The 13,677-nt window shown below is 37.9% G+C and overlaps 1 protein-coding gene and 1 long non-coding RNA gene across 9 annotated transcripts in view; one reads left to right on the top strand and one right to left on the bottom strand.

Moving 5' to 3' along the window:
• LOC107138149 overlaps window positions 1-10,094 on the bottom strand; it is a 100,289-nt gene extending 90,195 nt beyond the window's left edge. For all 5 annotated transcript variants that reach the window (XR_007343800.1, XR_007343801.1, XR_007343799.1 and 2 more), the window contains exon 1: window positions 9,979-10,094. This is a non-coding gene — a long non-coding RNA (uncharacterized LOC107138149). The remainder of the gene's footprint in view (window positions 1-9,978) is intronic.
• Window positions 10,095-10,172: 78 nt separating this feature from the next.
• The window catches only part of Ctdspl2 (CTD small phosphatase like 2), a 67,868-nt gene continuing 64,363 nt past the window's right edge, over window positions 10,173-13,677 (top strand). For 3 of the 4 annotated variants that reach the window (XR_007343797.1, XM_015480717.2, XM_048792970.1), the window contains exon 1: window positions 10,180-10,309. The gene's annotated coding sequence lies outside the window, so the exon portion shown is untranslated. Of the gene's footprint in view, window positions 10,310-13,677 lie in introns of all 4 variants that reach the window. The other variant, XM_048792969.1, reaches the window with a different exon arrangement.

The following is a 13,677-nucleotide window of genomic DNA, read 5'->3' as shown; positions in this document are numbered from 1 at the left end:
AGGCAGGAGAATCACAAGTTTAAGGACAGCCTTGACAATTTAATGAGACCTGTCTCAAAATAAAATGAAAAGAGGGGCTGAGGATGTGGCTCAAGCGGTAGTGCGCTTGCCTGGCATGCACGGGGCACTGGGTTCGATCCTCAGCACCACATTAAAAATAAAATAAAGATGTTGTATCCACCGAAAACCAAGAAATAGATATTAAAAAAAAAAAAATGAAAAGAGCTGGGGATGTAACTCAGTGGTAGAACACTCCTAGGTTCAGGCCCCAGTACTTAAGGAAAAAAAAAGAAAAACAGAATCCAGAGTTTCTACAAGGTATTACATTTATCCAGTATTCATGAAAAATGACTAGATAACATACAAAAAAACAAAATGCAATTCATGGTTTCAAAAAACTGATGGCCTAGCATGTTGGCACACAACTCTAATCCTCTAGCTACTTGGGAGGATGAGGTAAGGAGAATCATGACCAGTCTGAGCAACAAAGTGAGACCCTATTTCAAAAAAGTAAAATTAAAAATAAAAATCAATTTATGGCCTCTGTTATTTGTTATATTGTTTGTCATCAATGCAGCTATTACTAAATATTTTCAAAGAATTAAATGGGGCTGGTAGTGGGAGTACACAAAGCCCTGGCTTCAATCCCCTTCTCCCCAGGATCACAAACATAAAAGGGTTAACTGAAAACATGTTCTTTTTATTTATTTTTTACACCTTTATTTTATTTATTTTTATATGGTGCTGAGGATCTAACCCAGTGCCTCACATGTGCTAGGCAGGCGCTCTACCACTGAGCCATAACCCCAGTCCTGAAAATGTTCTTAATGAAGGAGTGAATAGAGGGAATCTCTGCACAGACATGGAATTATAGAGATCTAACGGAAACTCTAGAACTGCAAAGTATAATAAATGAAAAACTCATTGTGCTTAATAGGAAATTGTAGATGGCAAAATAATGAACTTGAGGACATACAAATGAAGCTGTATTGTATAAGTATTTGAAAATACAGGGTGGACAATCCCCAGTACTAAAAACAAAGGATAAGAAATAATATAGGATGGAAATGTTGAGAAACAGAAATGTGGATTTGGGATTTTTTTCATCAAAATTAATGGACAGGGGCTGGGGTTGTGGCTCAGTGGTACAGCGCTTGCCTAGCATGTGTGAGGCACTGGGTTTGATTCTCAGCACTGCATACAAGTAAATTAATAAGATCCATCTATCTATCTATCTATCTAAAATATTGGACATATGCTACAAGAAATTCAGTGTTAGAGATTTAGTCTTCAATACCTCCTATCTAATTAATTATGTATTATGTATTATTTACAGAAAACATTTCAGAGTACTAGAGATACTGCACTGACAAAAATACCTGCTTCATGAAATTTATATGCCAAAGAAAGAGATAAGACATTATTTTCTATATTATTCTACGCCAGATAATGGTAAATGTTGAGAAAAATAGAATAAAATATTGATGCATGGGGTGCTATTTCATTCTTTTTTGTATTTGTTTTTTTCTTTACCAGTAATGGGGATCAGACCCAGAGCCTCACATTCGATAGGCAAATGTCTCACATTGAACTACATCCGTAATTCTTTTTAAAATTGAGACAGGGTCTTGCTATGTTGCCCAGGTGGGCCTTGAACTTGTGATCCTCCTGCCTCAGTCTCCCAACTTGCTGTGATTATAGGTATGTGCCACTGTGCCAGACCCAAGTATGCTATTTTATTTTTGTTTTTTGCAGTGCTGGACTCACACCCAGGGCCTCACTTCTGCTATGCAAGCAAAACACTGAGCTACATCCTCAGCCCCAGTGTGTTATTTTAGATAGGACGATCAGGGAAGGCTTTTCTGAAGAGGTGGTGTGAACATATGCAATATGACTATCCTGTGCATCACTAGCCAGTAGAAATAGAACCCAACACCTATGTAGTTTTAAACTTTCTAATAATCACATTTTAAAAATAGGTGAAATTTTGATATTTAACCAATATATCCAAAATGTTATCATTTTAAGTAGTATATGACTGGGCTGGTGTTGTGGCTCCATGGCAGAGCACTTGCCTAGCATGTGTGAGGCACTGGGTTCGATTCTCAGCACTGCATTTAATAAATAGAAGAAAGGTCCATCAGTAACTAAAGAAAATTTTTGAAAAATAGTATATGACTGAGATACTTTATATTATTTTCTTTTGTACTAAATCTGATATTTAGTATGTATATTTACATTTATAGCACTTTTCAATTTGGTCACTAAGTTGTCACTGGAAATATACACATTTAGAAGTCATAATACTTATAAATGAATAAGTAAATTACATTATTTATATTCCAAGGACACTTAAAAATTTTCCAATAACTGAATCAAGTACTAATTTTTTTACTTTACTTTTTAGGGCAACTTAAGGTTCATGGCAAAATTCAGTCAAAAGTACAGAGTTCCCACATGACCCCCTTTCTAGACATACACATAGAACATCCTCACCATGGATATTTTGCACCAGTGTACAATGTTTGTTACAATTAATGAATCAACATTGAAACATTCTCAAAAGTTTTTGTGTTGGACATTCCACAGGTTTGGACAAATATATCAAGATATGTATGCAGGATGTTTCACTTCCATAAAAATCTCTGTGCTTCACCTATTCCTCCTTCCTTATCCCTAAATTCCTGGAAATCACTTATCTTTTTTTTTTCTTTAATTTATTTCTTACATACATGACAATAGTGGAATGCATTACATTCATAATTATCCATTCACAGCACAATTTTTTGTAACTGTATATAGAGTATGTTCAAGCCAAATTATGCCATTATACATGAGCTCTCTTATTTTTTTTTTTTTGATCACAATTCTTAATACACCTTTATACCACAATTTATCATATCTCTTTTAGAAAAAAAATTTGTAGTTGTAGATGGACAGAATGCCTTTATTTTATTTGTTTGTTTATGTGGTGCTGAGGATTGAACCCAGTGCCTCATGCATGCTAGGCAAGTGCTCTGCCACTGAACTATAGACCCAGCCCCCATTTATCTTTTTATTATCTTTAAATTTTGCAGAAGTAGCCTTTTTAGATTGCTTTTTAGTTACATGCATTTAACATTCTCCCATATCTTTTTTTGAAATTTGTTTTTTTTTTTTTTTGGTTGGTTGGTTGGTTGGTTTTTGTGGTGCTGGGGATTGAACCCAGGGCCTTGTACATGTGAGGTAAGCACTCTACCAATTGAGATATATCCCCAGCCCCCATGACTTTTTTTTTATGGCTTGATAACATATTTTTAACTGAATAATATTCCATTATCTGCATCTACCATAGTTTCTTTATCTAGATGACCTATTCAAGGCCATCTTCATTGTTCAAAGTTTTGGAGATTATGAACAAAACTGCTATAAATATTCATGTGTAGGTTTTTGTATGGACATAAATTTTCAGCTCATTTGAGTAAATACTAAGGAAAAATACATTAGTGGATAACATACACATAAAAATTTCCATATTTACTAATAAAAATACAATTATGTAAAGTGTACAATTCAGTGGCATTAAGTATGTCAAAATGTATAACTATAATCATTATCTAGTCTAAGAACTTTTACAACACCCCAAATGGGAATCTCAAATATTTTTAAATTTAATTAAATAAAATTTAAAAATTTAGTTACTCAGTCACACAAGTGTTTCAAGTATTCAGTAGCCATATTGACTAGTGAATATTGAATACTGCAGGTCTAGAGAGAGAGGATGAGGAAATAACAAATACAAAGACTTTAAAGAGGAATGCCTTTTTCAAAAAACAGTTGGTCATTATGACTAATATAAACAGCAAGGGGTAGGGAATGTGGTCAATGAAGTAGCTTGTTTATGTGTCATAGTGACAGCTTTAGTTTTTATTTTAATTTTTTCGTGGTACTGGGGTAAGATAATGCTAAGTTAGCCAATCCCAAAAAACCAAATGCCAAATGTTTTCTGTGATATAAGGAGGCTGATTCATAGTGGGGTAGGGAAGGGGAGGAATAGATGAACTCTAGATAGGGCAGAGGGGTGGGAGGGGAAGGGAGGGGGCACTGGGGGTTAGAAATGATAGTGGAATGTGATGGACATTATTACCCTAAATACATGAATGAAGACACAAATTGGTGTGAATATACTTTGTATACAACCAGAGATATAAAAAATGTGCTCTATATGTGTAATATGAATTGTAATGCCTTCCACTGTCATATATAAATTTAAAAAATTTATTTAAAAAAAGTCCAGAGCCTTGTGCATGCTTGGTAAGTGCTCTACAACTGAGGGATATTCCCCCCAACCCCTAGATTTTAGGAGTGGTGGAAAACTTTTAAATGTTAATTGATCACTGGCTACTGTGTTGAAAGATTGAAGAGGTTCAGGAGTGAAGCAGAAATACTTTAACATTGCTGGTGAGAGAAGAAGGTTATTGAACTAGGGAGGTAGCTGAGGCGATGAGAAGTATCTGTAGGGGATTGGTTCCAACAATCCCCAGGGAAGGATGCCAAAATTCATGTGTGCTTAAGACCCTTGTATAAAATGGCCTACTATTTTCACATAATCCACACATTTCCTCCTGTGTACATGATTTTTAAAAATATCTATCATCTATCTATCTATTTATCTATCTATCATGCTAGGGATGGAACCCAGAGCCTCAGGCATGCCAGTCAAATACTCTATTACTGAGCTATATGCCCAGCATCCTACCCCCACCAATTTATTTTTGAGATGGGGGGTCTCACTGTCACCTAGGCTAGTCTTGAACTCCTAGACTTAAGTGATATTCTCACCTCAGCCTCCCAAGTGGTTTGAAGTACAGGTATGCACCACATACTCCCTGCTCTCCAGTATACTTTTTGTCATCTCTAGACTACTTATAATAATTGATACACTATAAATGCTATATAAATAGTTGATATCCTGTGGAATTTAATGGAAAATGACAAAAAACCTAAAAGTATGGGCGTAAGTTTTTTGAATAAAGAGTTGAATCCATTGGATGTAGGATATGTAGATATGGAGGGATAATTTTATTTTGAAAGTTGAGTTTATTATACTTTCTAATGGATTATACATGGTTATGCAAAAGGAAAAAACTGCATTTATTTATTTATTTACTTCAGTACTAGGGATTCATCCCATAGGCACTCTACCACTGAGTTACATCCCCAGCCCTTTTCCTTTTTTGAGATAGGGTCTGGGTAAGGTGCTGAAGCTGGCCTTAAACTTGTGGTCTAGTTCTCTTGCCTCAGCATCCCAAGTCAGTGGGATACAGGTGTGCACCATCACACCTGGAAAAACTGCATTTATTAAGGTGGGAAACACAGAGGGAGAAACAAGTTTAAGGGAAAAGTTTACAAAGTTTCAGATGGCCACTGCCATCAAGTAATTACAATATTAAGGCAAAATAACAGTTCTGATATTTTTATATTTAATATTTTTGCCTTAGTGAGTTGAAAGAATAATAAAAGCATACATCATACAGATAGAATATAATTCTGAATTATGATGAAATACATTCCTTATATTTCAAATACAAGATAAATATATTCTGGTATTAGGGTTCTCTAGAGGAATAGAACCAGCAGGATATGTATGATTATAAAAGGGGATTGGTTTACATGATCAGAAGCTGGACAGTCCCACAATAGCCACCTGTATACCAGCAGGCTGACAGAACTAGTAGTGGCTCAGTTCTAGATGATTGTTTAGGAAATAATTATAAACAGGAGAGACTAATGATACAACCTCAGTCTGAGTATGAAGGTCTGAAAGCCTCTGGACAATCACTGGTCAGAGTACACGTTGGAAGAGTGAAGAAGCTGGACTCTGATGTACTTGATGGCCACAGCAAATAGGGTACCTGATCAAGGAAACTATAGCTCACACCCACAGGGCTTCCTCCTCCTTCTGTCTTTTGTTCCAAATGGGCCCCCAGCCATTTGAACAGTGCTGCCCATGTTCAGGGGAAAGGTCTGAGCTGTCCTTCTCCATTTGTGGTCCCACATCTGGAAACACCATCATAGAATCACTCAGAAGCCTCTTAATCCTTGGCAACTCTTAATCCAATCAAGTTGACAATGAAAGTTGATCATTGCACATTCATAGGTGAAATACTTTGGACCAAAATTGTTTTGGATTTCATTTGGGGGGGGGGGGTTTGGAATACTTGCATATGTACACTTGAGAGGTATCTTGGAGATGGGACCCCAGTCTAAGCACAAACTTTGTGTTCCACATTTTTAAAAAATATTTTTTAGTTTTAAGTGGATGCAATATCTTTATTTTACATTTATGTGGTGCTGAGGATCGAACTCAGTGCCTCAAGCATGTTAGGTGAGCACTCTACCACTAGGCCACAACTCCAGCCCATTTTCCACATTTTTATTGGTGCATAATTATACATAACGGTGGGATTTGTTACATACTTGTACATGCACATGATATAACAATTTCACCAATATCATTCCCTCATTTTCCTCCTGCCTCCATTCTCCTAATCCCTTTCCTCTACTCTATTGCTCTCGCCTGACCCACCTTTCTTTTCCTTTTTCCTCTCTAGCTTCCACATGTGAGAGAAAACATATGACCTTTGACTTCCTGAGTTTGGCTTATTTCACTTAACACAATGTTCTCAAGTTTCATCCATTTTCCTGCAAATGACATAATTTTATTCATCTTTATTACTGAAAAAACCTCCACTGTGTATATATAGCACATTTTCTTTATCCATTCATCCATTGACACGTAGGTTGGTTCCAGAGTTTGTGATTGTGAATTGTGCTGCTATAAATATGAGTATGTTTGTATCACTATAGTATGCTGACCTTTAATTCTTTAGGATAAATACTGATGAGTGATATACCTGGGTGATATACTGGTTCCATTTCTAGTCTTTTGAGGCATCTCCGTACTGACTTCTATAGTGGTTGTACTACTTTATAATCCCAGCAACAGTATAAAAGTATTCCTTTTTCTCCACAACCTCTCCAGTATTTATAATTATTTGTATTCTTGATTGCTGCCATTCTAACTGGAGGTCAAATCTCAGTAAACATGAAATTTATGTATCTCATTTATATACCATATATATATGTATATTCTTTTTCTTTGTTGTGGTGTATGTAGTTTTGGAAATTTAACCTAGGGTACTCTACCACTGCACTACGTACCCATCCCTTTCGTTTTGAGACAGGTCTCACTAAGTTGTCAAGGTTGGTCTTGAACTGTGATCCTCCTGCTTCAGCCTCTGGAGTTGCTGGTATTAAAGGAGTGTGCCACTGCACCTGGCCTTCATATACATCTTATACACATATTTTGTAGGCAATTTTATACAATATTTTTTAGCATGCCTACCTGCAATTTGTGTGCCTGAATTTTGACTGTGACTCATTATATGAGATCAGGTATGGAATTTTCCACTTTTGGTGTCATGTGGTACTCAAAAAATTTTGGATTTTGAAGCATATCTTATTTTGGATTAGGGATGCTCAAGCTGAACCTTGGAATAAAGGACCTACTGAAAAACTGTTCAAGATCTGAGATATTTGTAGTGCATTACTTTATGAATAACCTATTTCATTAGTATTTTCATACAGTAGTAGTTTTGAATAGTTCAAAAAGCTGCATGCTACTAGTTTTTCATTTTTTTCTGGTTGCCACTGCTTTGAATATAAATAAACTTCATACTTTTAAAAAAACTAGAATTCTTTAAACTATTAGTTTAAAATCTTGGACAGGGTTAGTATTTAAACTTAATGATATTGGGGCTGGGGATGTGGCTCAAGCGGTAGCGCGCTAGCCTGGCATGCGTGCGGCCCAGGTTCGATCCTCAGCACCACATACAAAGATGTTGTGTCTGCTGAAAACTAAAAAAAAAAAAAAAAATTAAAAAAAAACCTTAATGATATCAACAACTACCATTTAAGGAGCAAGGAAAGAACCTTGCTAAGAGTTTTTTTATAGACTCAATAGAATTTCACAACAATGTACTTAGATTTTGGAGGAAAGCGTCTAGTAGAGACCACTGAAGTAAATGATAGCTAAGATGAAAAACAAATATTTTAAAGTGTTAAACAAGCTGGGTATCATGAGGCAAGCCTGTAATTACAGACTTGTGGGGTTAAGGAAGGAGGACTACAAATTCAAAGTCAGCCTGGGCATCTTAGCAAGACCCTATCTCGAAATAAAAAATGGTAGAGGGCCAAGAACCACAATAAACAAACCAACCACCTTAACAAAACTAACAATGGTAACAACATTGTCAGAGGTTGTGTAAAGAGCAGAGTGGGATCTGAGCCCCAGTTGTCTTACTAGTGGGTATGCTTCTCTCTCCCCCCTCTATTTCTCTTTCATTTCAGTGTCTTCAACTGAAAGTGTGGGGGACAAATAGCACCCATTCTGACTATCTCACATGGTTGTAGGGGAGAATAAAATGCATATAAAAGTGTTTTGTTAATGGCATATGTTAGGAATATGAAGGTGTGAATAATTTCTTCTTGGAGGATCCCCTCCCCCAAATTTTAAATTTTCACTTCATTTAAAAATAACTTCAGTAATTAATGGGGGTAATTGTTTAGTTTCCATACTATTGCCTTCCACCATACACACTGGATAACCAGTAATTATTTGATTTCAGGAATTGTGGATTTTTGCTAGTTCTATGAGCTGTATATCATTGGCTCTCAATCAAGTTACATTCAAAACATTTTTGTACTGGAACTATTTAGGGTGCAAATGGATTCTGTAATATATAAGGTTTTCAAAAGACAATCACCTACTTCACATTTTGAAATAGAAGCAATCATATTCACTAGGGTATGTTATCTAGCCTTACCTCTCAGTCTCTTCTGTGGTTACTACCTTCCCCCACGGCCCAAATCCTCTTTCCCTGAGCACAATTCCCCAATTGTTCTACACAATCTCTTTGGACTTTTCCGTCAGTTGTTTCCTTGCAACACTAACTTTTCCTTTATGTATTACTTAGATATCACCTTACAAAAGGCTTTATAGACCCCCTTGTGGACACCCTCACGTGCCCCTACAAGCCTGGCATTGCAGTCCTTGTAGTAACCTTATTACACTGTTTTTAAATAGTTTGTCTTCTTCAATAGACTGTTAATTCTGGAAAGGTAGCGTCCATGTTTGCCTTTTTCATTGTTTTATCCCTCGTACCTAGTATTTTTTCAACAAATAATTTCTTGACGGAATAATGAGAGTAGCTTGGCGTTTTAGACCGAAGATAATGCTCTCCAGCTAATAGGCTTGGTTTTCTGATATTCCACTGATTGAATACTCCTGTTGATACTTTTTCTCTTTTTTGGAGCTACCTAGGATTCCAAGTGGGAACCCATTTGTCTGAAAGATTGAGTTCTCAGTCTGTAGAACTATCGCCAACAATGTATGGAATCGAAGGACAGGAATTTAACGACTGATCCAGGAGCGACTGTTATGCCTTCTAGGCAGTGAGCAGGAAAGAGGACCATCAGGAGTCACCAAAATCACAGGAAAGGAATAAGACTAGCTTTTTCCTGCCCTCGCGGAGAACTCAGCACAAACTACCTCCTCCAGCGCGCCAAGCCGTTAGTCCCGCCCGGTCCAACTCGGCTCCACCCATCTGGCGCGCCCACCACCACTAAACCCTAGCCGCCAGGGTGCGCGACGCATTCCTAAGCCCCGCCTTCTGGGCGAGGGCGCGCTCCCCCTCCCAGCTCGGCCGTAAGCAGTTCCGTTAGCAGCGGGAGGAAAAACCGTCCTCTGCGTCCCCGCCTCTCCGCTCCTAACGCTTTACTCCCTACTCCCCCTGCGACCACTACACAGCCGGCTACGGAGGCCCCTAAAGTACAAACATCCCCCTTGCCCTGGCGTATACTGATAAGTTTTGTCCTTTCTTATTCCATTCGGTCCTAAGGTATTGTATTCATTTTTTGTCAAGAATCTAGACTCACGAGTTTCTTCGGGCGTCAGGAACTTAACCTCTTCACGGAAGTAAAAGTCGAACCCTCCAACCCCCTCAGCTGTGGCCGCCTGCATTCCTTCCCTCCCGCCTCGAGGAATTGTGGAGGGAGGGGGAGGAGAAAGTCATAGCGCCTGCGCGGGGAGGCCGCTTTTCATCCGGGTCCCTGTCCGTGCGGTGCAGCAGGTCGGTAGGCGGGAAATGGCGACTGGCTGAAGGAGCTGGTTCTGTTGCTGCTGTGGGCTAAGCGCGAAAGACACCCCACACTGCGCATTCGGGACCATCGCCGGAGCCTGAGGACACTTCTCTGTCGTCACAGTTAGGTAATCCCTTTCGTCCAGACGTTGCCGCTGCTCCCAACCTTAGTCCTCCTCTTCCAGGGCCGTCTGCGGGGATCTCCTCCCCTTCTCAACCCGGTCCTTCAGTGGGTCCAGCGCATTGGTATGCATGCACTATTGGCGCTTCGTACGTCCGCTGTGTGGAGCCGCTTTTTCGTGGACTTTCCCCTGGGAACGGAAAAGAAGCTCACTTCCCGCCAGCTTCAGCTCTTAGGCTGCGGCCTGTGTTGTGATTTCTGGGGTTAGATTTCACTTCGCTACCCACCCCCACCCCGATCTCACGTTCTTAGCCTCCAACCCTGTAGTTCCTCTGGGTAATTAAGTTAGAAGATCACCATTTCTAACCCTCCTGACCCACCCTGTGTTTTCGGTATTTAATTCTGTTTTAGTAGGGTCCTTTTAGGGGGGCGTTGCTCTACCTCACTTCTTATAAACACCTTTTGAGAATCTGGAAGAAGGGATTTCACTAAGTTCTGTTTATCTTGTGTACTGTTAAAATGTTGACATTCTTTTTCAAATCAAGAGTGGTAATAAAGAACTGCTCTTGTGGGGGGTATCTGGTTTCCATAGTGGTCAGTTACGGGCGAATCTTATACTTAATATTCTCTGTTTTCTTTGGGTATCAAATACCTTTGTGAATGTTTACTGTTGCATCTTGAACAGAATTCTGTGGTAAATAATTGCATAGGTAAATCGTGTTTATTTACTTCTCACCCTAGTGGTAGCTGGATGTGTGAATGATGTTAAGCACTTTAGAGTACCTTAGGGAAGCCTAAAGAGATATGCTCGTAAACTTCCCTAAGATCCTGAAATGAAATGTTCTTAGTAGATGTTCCTCCAAGGCAGGGATTTATCTTTATAATGCTAGTAAAGCAATACTAAGATTATTGCTCTACGTGGATATACAAATTAGTGACTTGAAATGATAGATTTATCTGCATAATTTTCAGATTGTAGATTGCTTAATATTCCAACTCACCATTCTTTGCCAAGTTTTACATTTTTATTTGTAAGTCCAGCTGTTTTTTTTTTTTTTAACAAAAACAGGAAAATGGCAAATTAATGCTAGTTTTATACCCATCCTTTCTTTTTAAATTTTTTTTTTACCACGAATCAAACTAAGATTAAAAATAGTTCATATTTTATGTTAGTTGATTTACAACTCAAAAAGCTTTCAGTTCTGGAGGTTCCACTTACAGAACTTCACTACAGTTAGCATGCTATTAGGATTGAATGTCAGTAATTAGTAGAAATATGCAAACATCATTGTAGCCTTCTTTTGGTAGACTTTGCCCAAGGTCATAAAGAAAGTCAAGTCTTTTACTACAGTGAGTGGAACCTCTTAACTTTTCTAGGACCAATTGAAAAGAGGATGGAAGTGGAGAAGTGGGCTTGTTGGATACTTGTCAAATCGTTTTGTTTAAAAAATGGAGCCAAATGTGTGACTTAACAGGATCTTAAATAAGGAGTCTAGTGTTGGCTTTTTTTGTATTTTAGTGATCTTTTGGGGTAAGTTTTTGATAAAATTTGTTTTACAGGTAACAGTGAGCATTGCAGGCTATGCCTTCAAGAATTTTTCTAAACTGTTGAGTACTACATTCATTCAGTACTTATGCCTTTTTTTTGTGGTACCCAGAATCAGACTTGGCCTCTTGCATGCTAGGCAAGTGTTCTGCCTCTGACCTACACTCCCCAGCCCTTTTAAAAATTTTATTTTGAGACAGTCACCCTAAATTGTCCAGGCTGCACTTGAACTTGTGATTCTCCTGCCTCAGCTTCCCAAGTGGCTGGAATCATAGGCATGCATACTTATGTGCTCTTTCAATACTTTTTTTTCAGCGTGGATTGAAAGGATGTAAAAGTTAAGTGGTATAGTCCTTAACCTTGTGGACTTGTGGTTATGTACAAATTCTAAGTAGCATTGGTATATTTTACAATATTTCATTCTACTCAATGTTTCTTGGGTGTTTTATTTCAGCTAGTAATATTATTTTAAGAAATTAAGGCTGGGTGGGATGGAGTATGTCTGTAATTCCAGCAATTTGGGAGTCTGAGGCATGAGGATCACAGGTTGGAGACCAGCCTTAGCAACTTAGCAAAGCCCTAAGCAGTCTCAAAATAAAAAATAAAAATGGGGTGGGGATGTGGCTGAATGATAGAGCACCGCTGGATTCAATTCCCAGTACTAAAAAAAGAAATAATTAATAATTGGTGAAGTTTTATCTTTTCCCATTTGATCTAGCTGATTCCAAGTTTGTGATTTTGGTCAAGTGACTTCTTCATGAGATCATTGACATATAATCGTTCTAATTCTTGTTAAAGAAACTTGGACCTAGCTGGTCATGATGGTGCACACCTGTATTCCCAGTGATGTGGGAGGCTAGGCAGGAGGATCATACATAAGTTTAGGGTCAGGTTCAGCAATTTAACGAGGCCCTAAATAATTTTGCAAGATTGTCTCTAAAAAATTAAAAAATAAAAATAAAAAGGGCTGGAGTGTGGCTCAGTAGTAAAGTGCCTCTTGATTCAATCCCCAGCACCAAGAAGGAAAAAAAGAAAGAAACTTGGACCTGTTATTTAAAAAAAAGATATACTAGACCCAAGACTAAAAAGTACAGAATTAATTGCTGGATGAATAAAGTCGTATTGAATTATCTTAGTCGTAGGAGACTGTTTTGGATTAATGTGGTAAAAAATAAAGTGATTTGGGCTGAATTGTGGCTCAGTGGTAGAACACTTGCCTAGCATGTGTGAAGCACTGGGTTCGATCTCAGCACAGTATATAAATAAATAAAATAATAAAGTCCATTGACAACTAAGAAAACACTAAAAATAAAAAATAAAGTGATTTGCCAGAATTTGAAAAAAGCAGTATCTAATTCTATAGGTATGTTTCTTTGAAAGCATAAAATGGTAAAGACTCCTTAAGTCATGTGTATCAAATATGCTGAGAGAACCTCCTATATGGTGTGCCTTTGTGTAATTTGTATGAGTAGTTTAAAAAGTTACCTAGGGTTGGAGTTGATGTAGCTCAGTGGTAGAACACTTGCCTAGCATGTGTGAGGCACTGGCTTCTTTCTCAGCACTGCATATGAATAAATAACAATGGAATCCCATCAACAATGAAAAAAACATTAAAAGAAAAAAGTTACCTAACCATTTTAAACAGGATTGGCTCTGGAGGATCATTTGCTCTACTTTGAGGATGAGGGTATTTAACAGATATGACACCTATTTTAAAACTAGACAATTGCAATTTTAGTTTTCACTTAAAAGACACTTGCCCTGGGGCATATTTCTAGCCAGGATATAAATTTGCTAATGACTATATGACTACATTAACTTTTAATTTA

This window comes from Marmota marmota, unplaced genomic scaffold, assembly GCF_001458135.2.
Source record: "Marmota marmota marmota unplaced genomic scaffold, marMar, whole genome shotgun sequence".
Classification (NCBI taxonomy): Eukaryota; Metazoa; Chordata; class Mammalia; order Rodentia; family Sciuridae; genus Marmota; species Marmota marmota.
The sequence above is the reverse complement of the archived record's forward strand: the minus strand, read 5'-3'. Positions and strand labels throughout refer to the sequence as shown.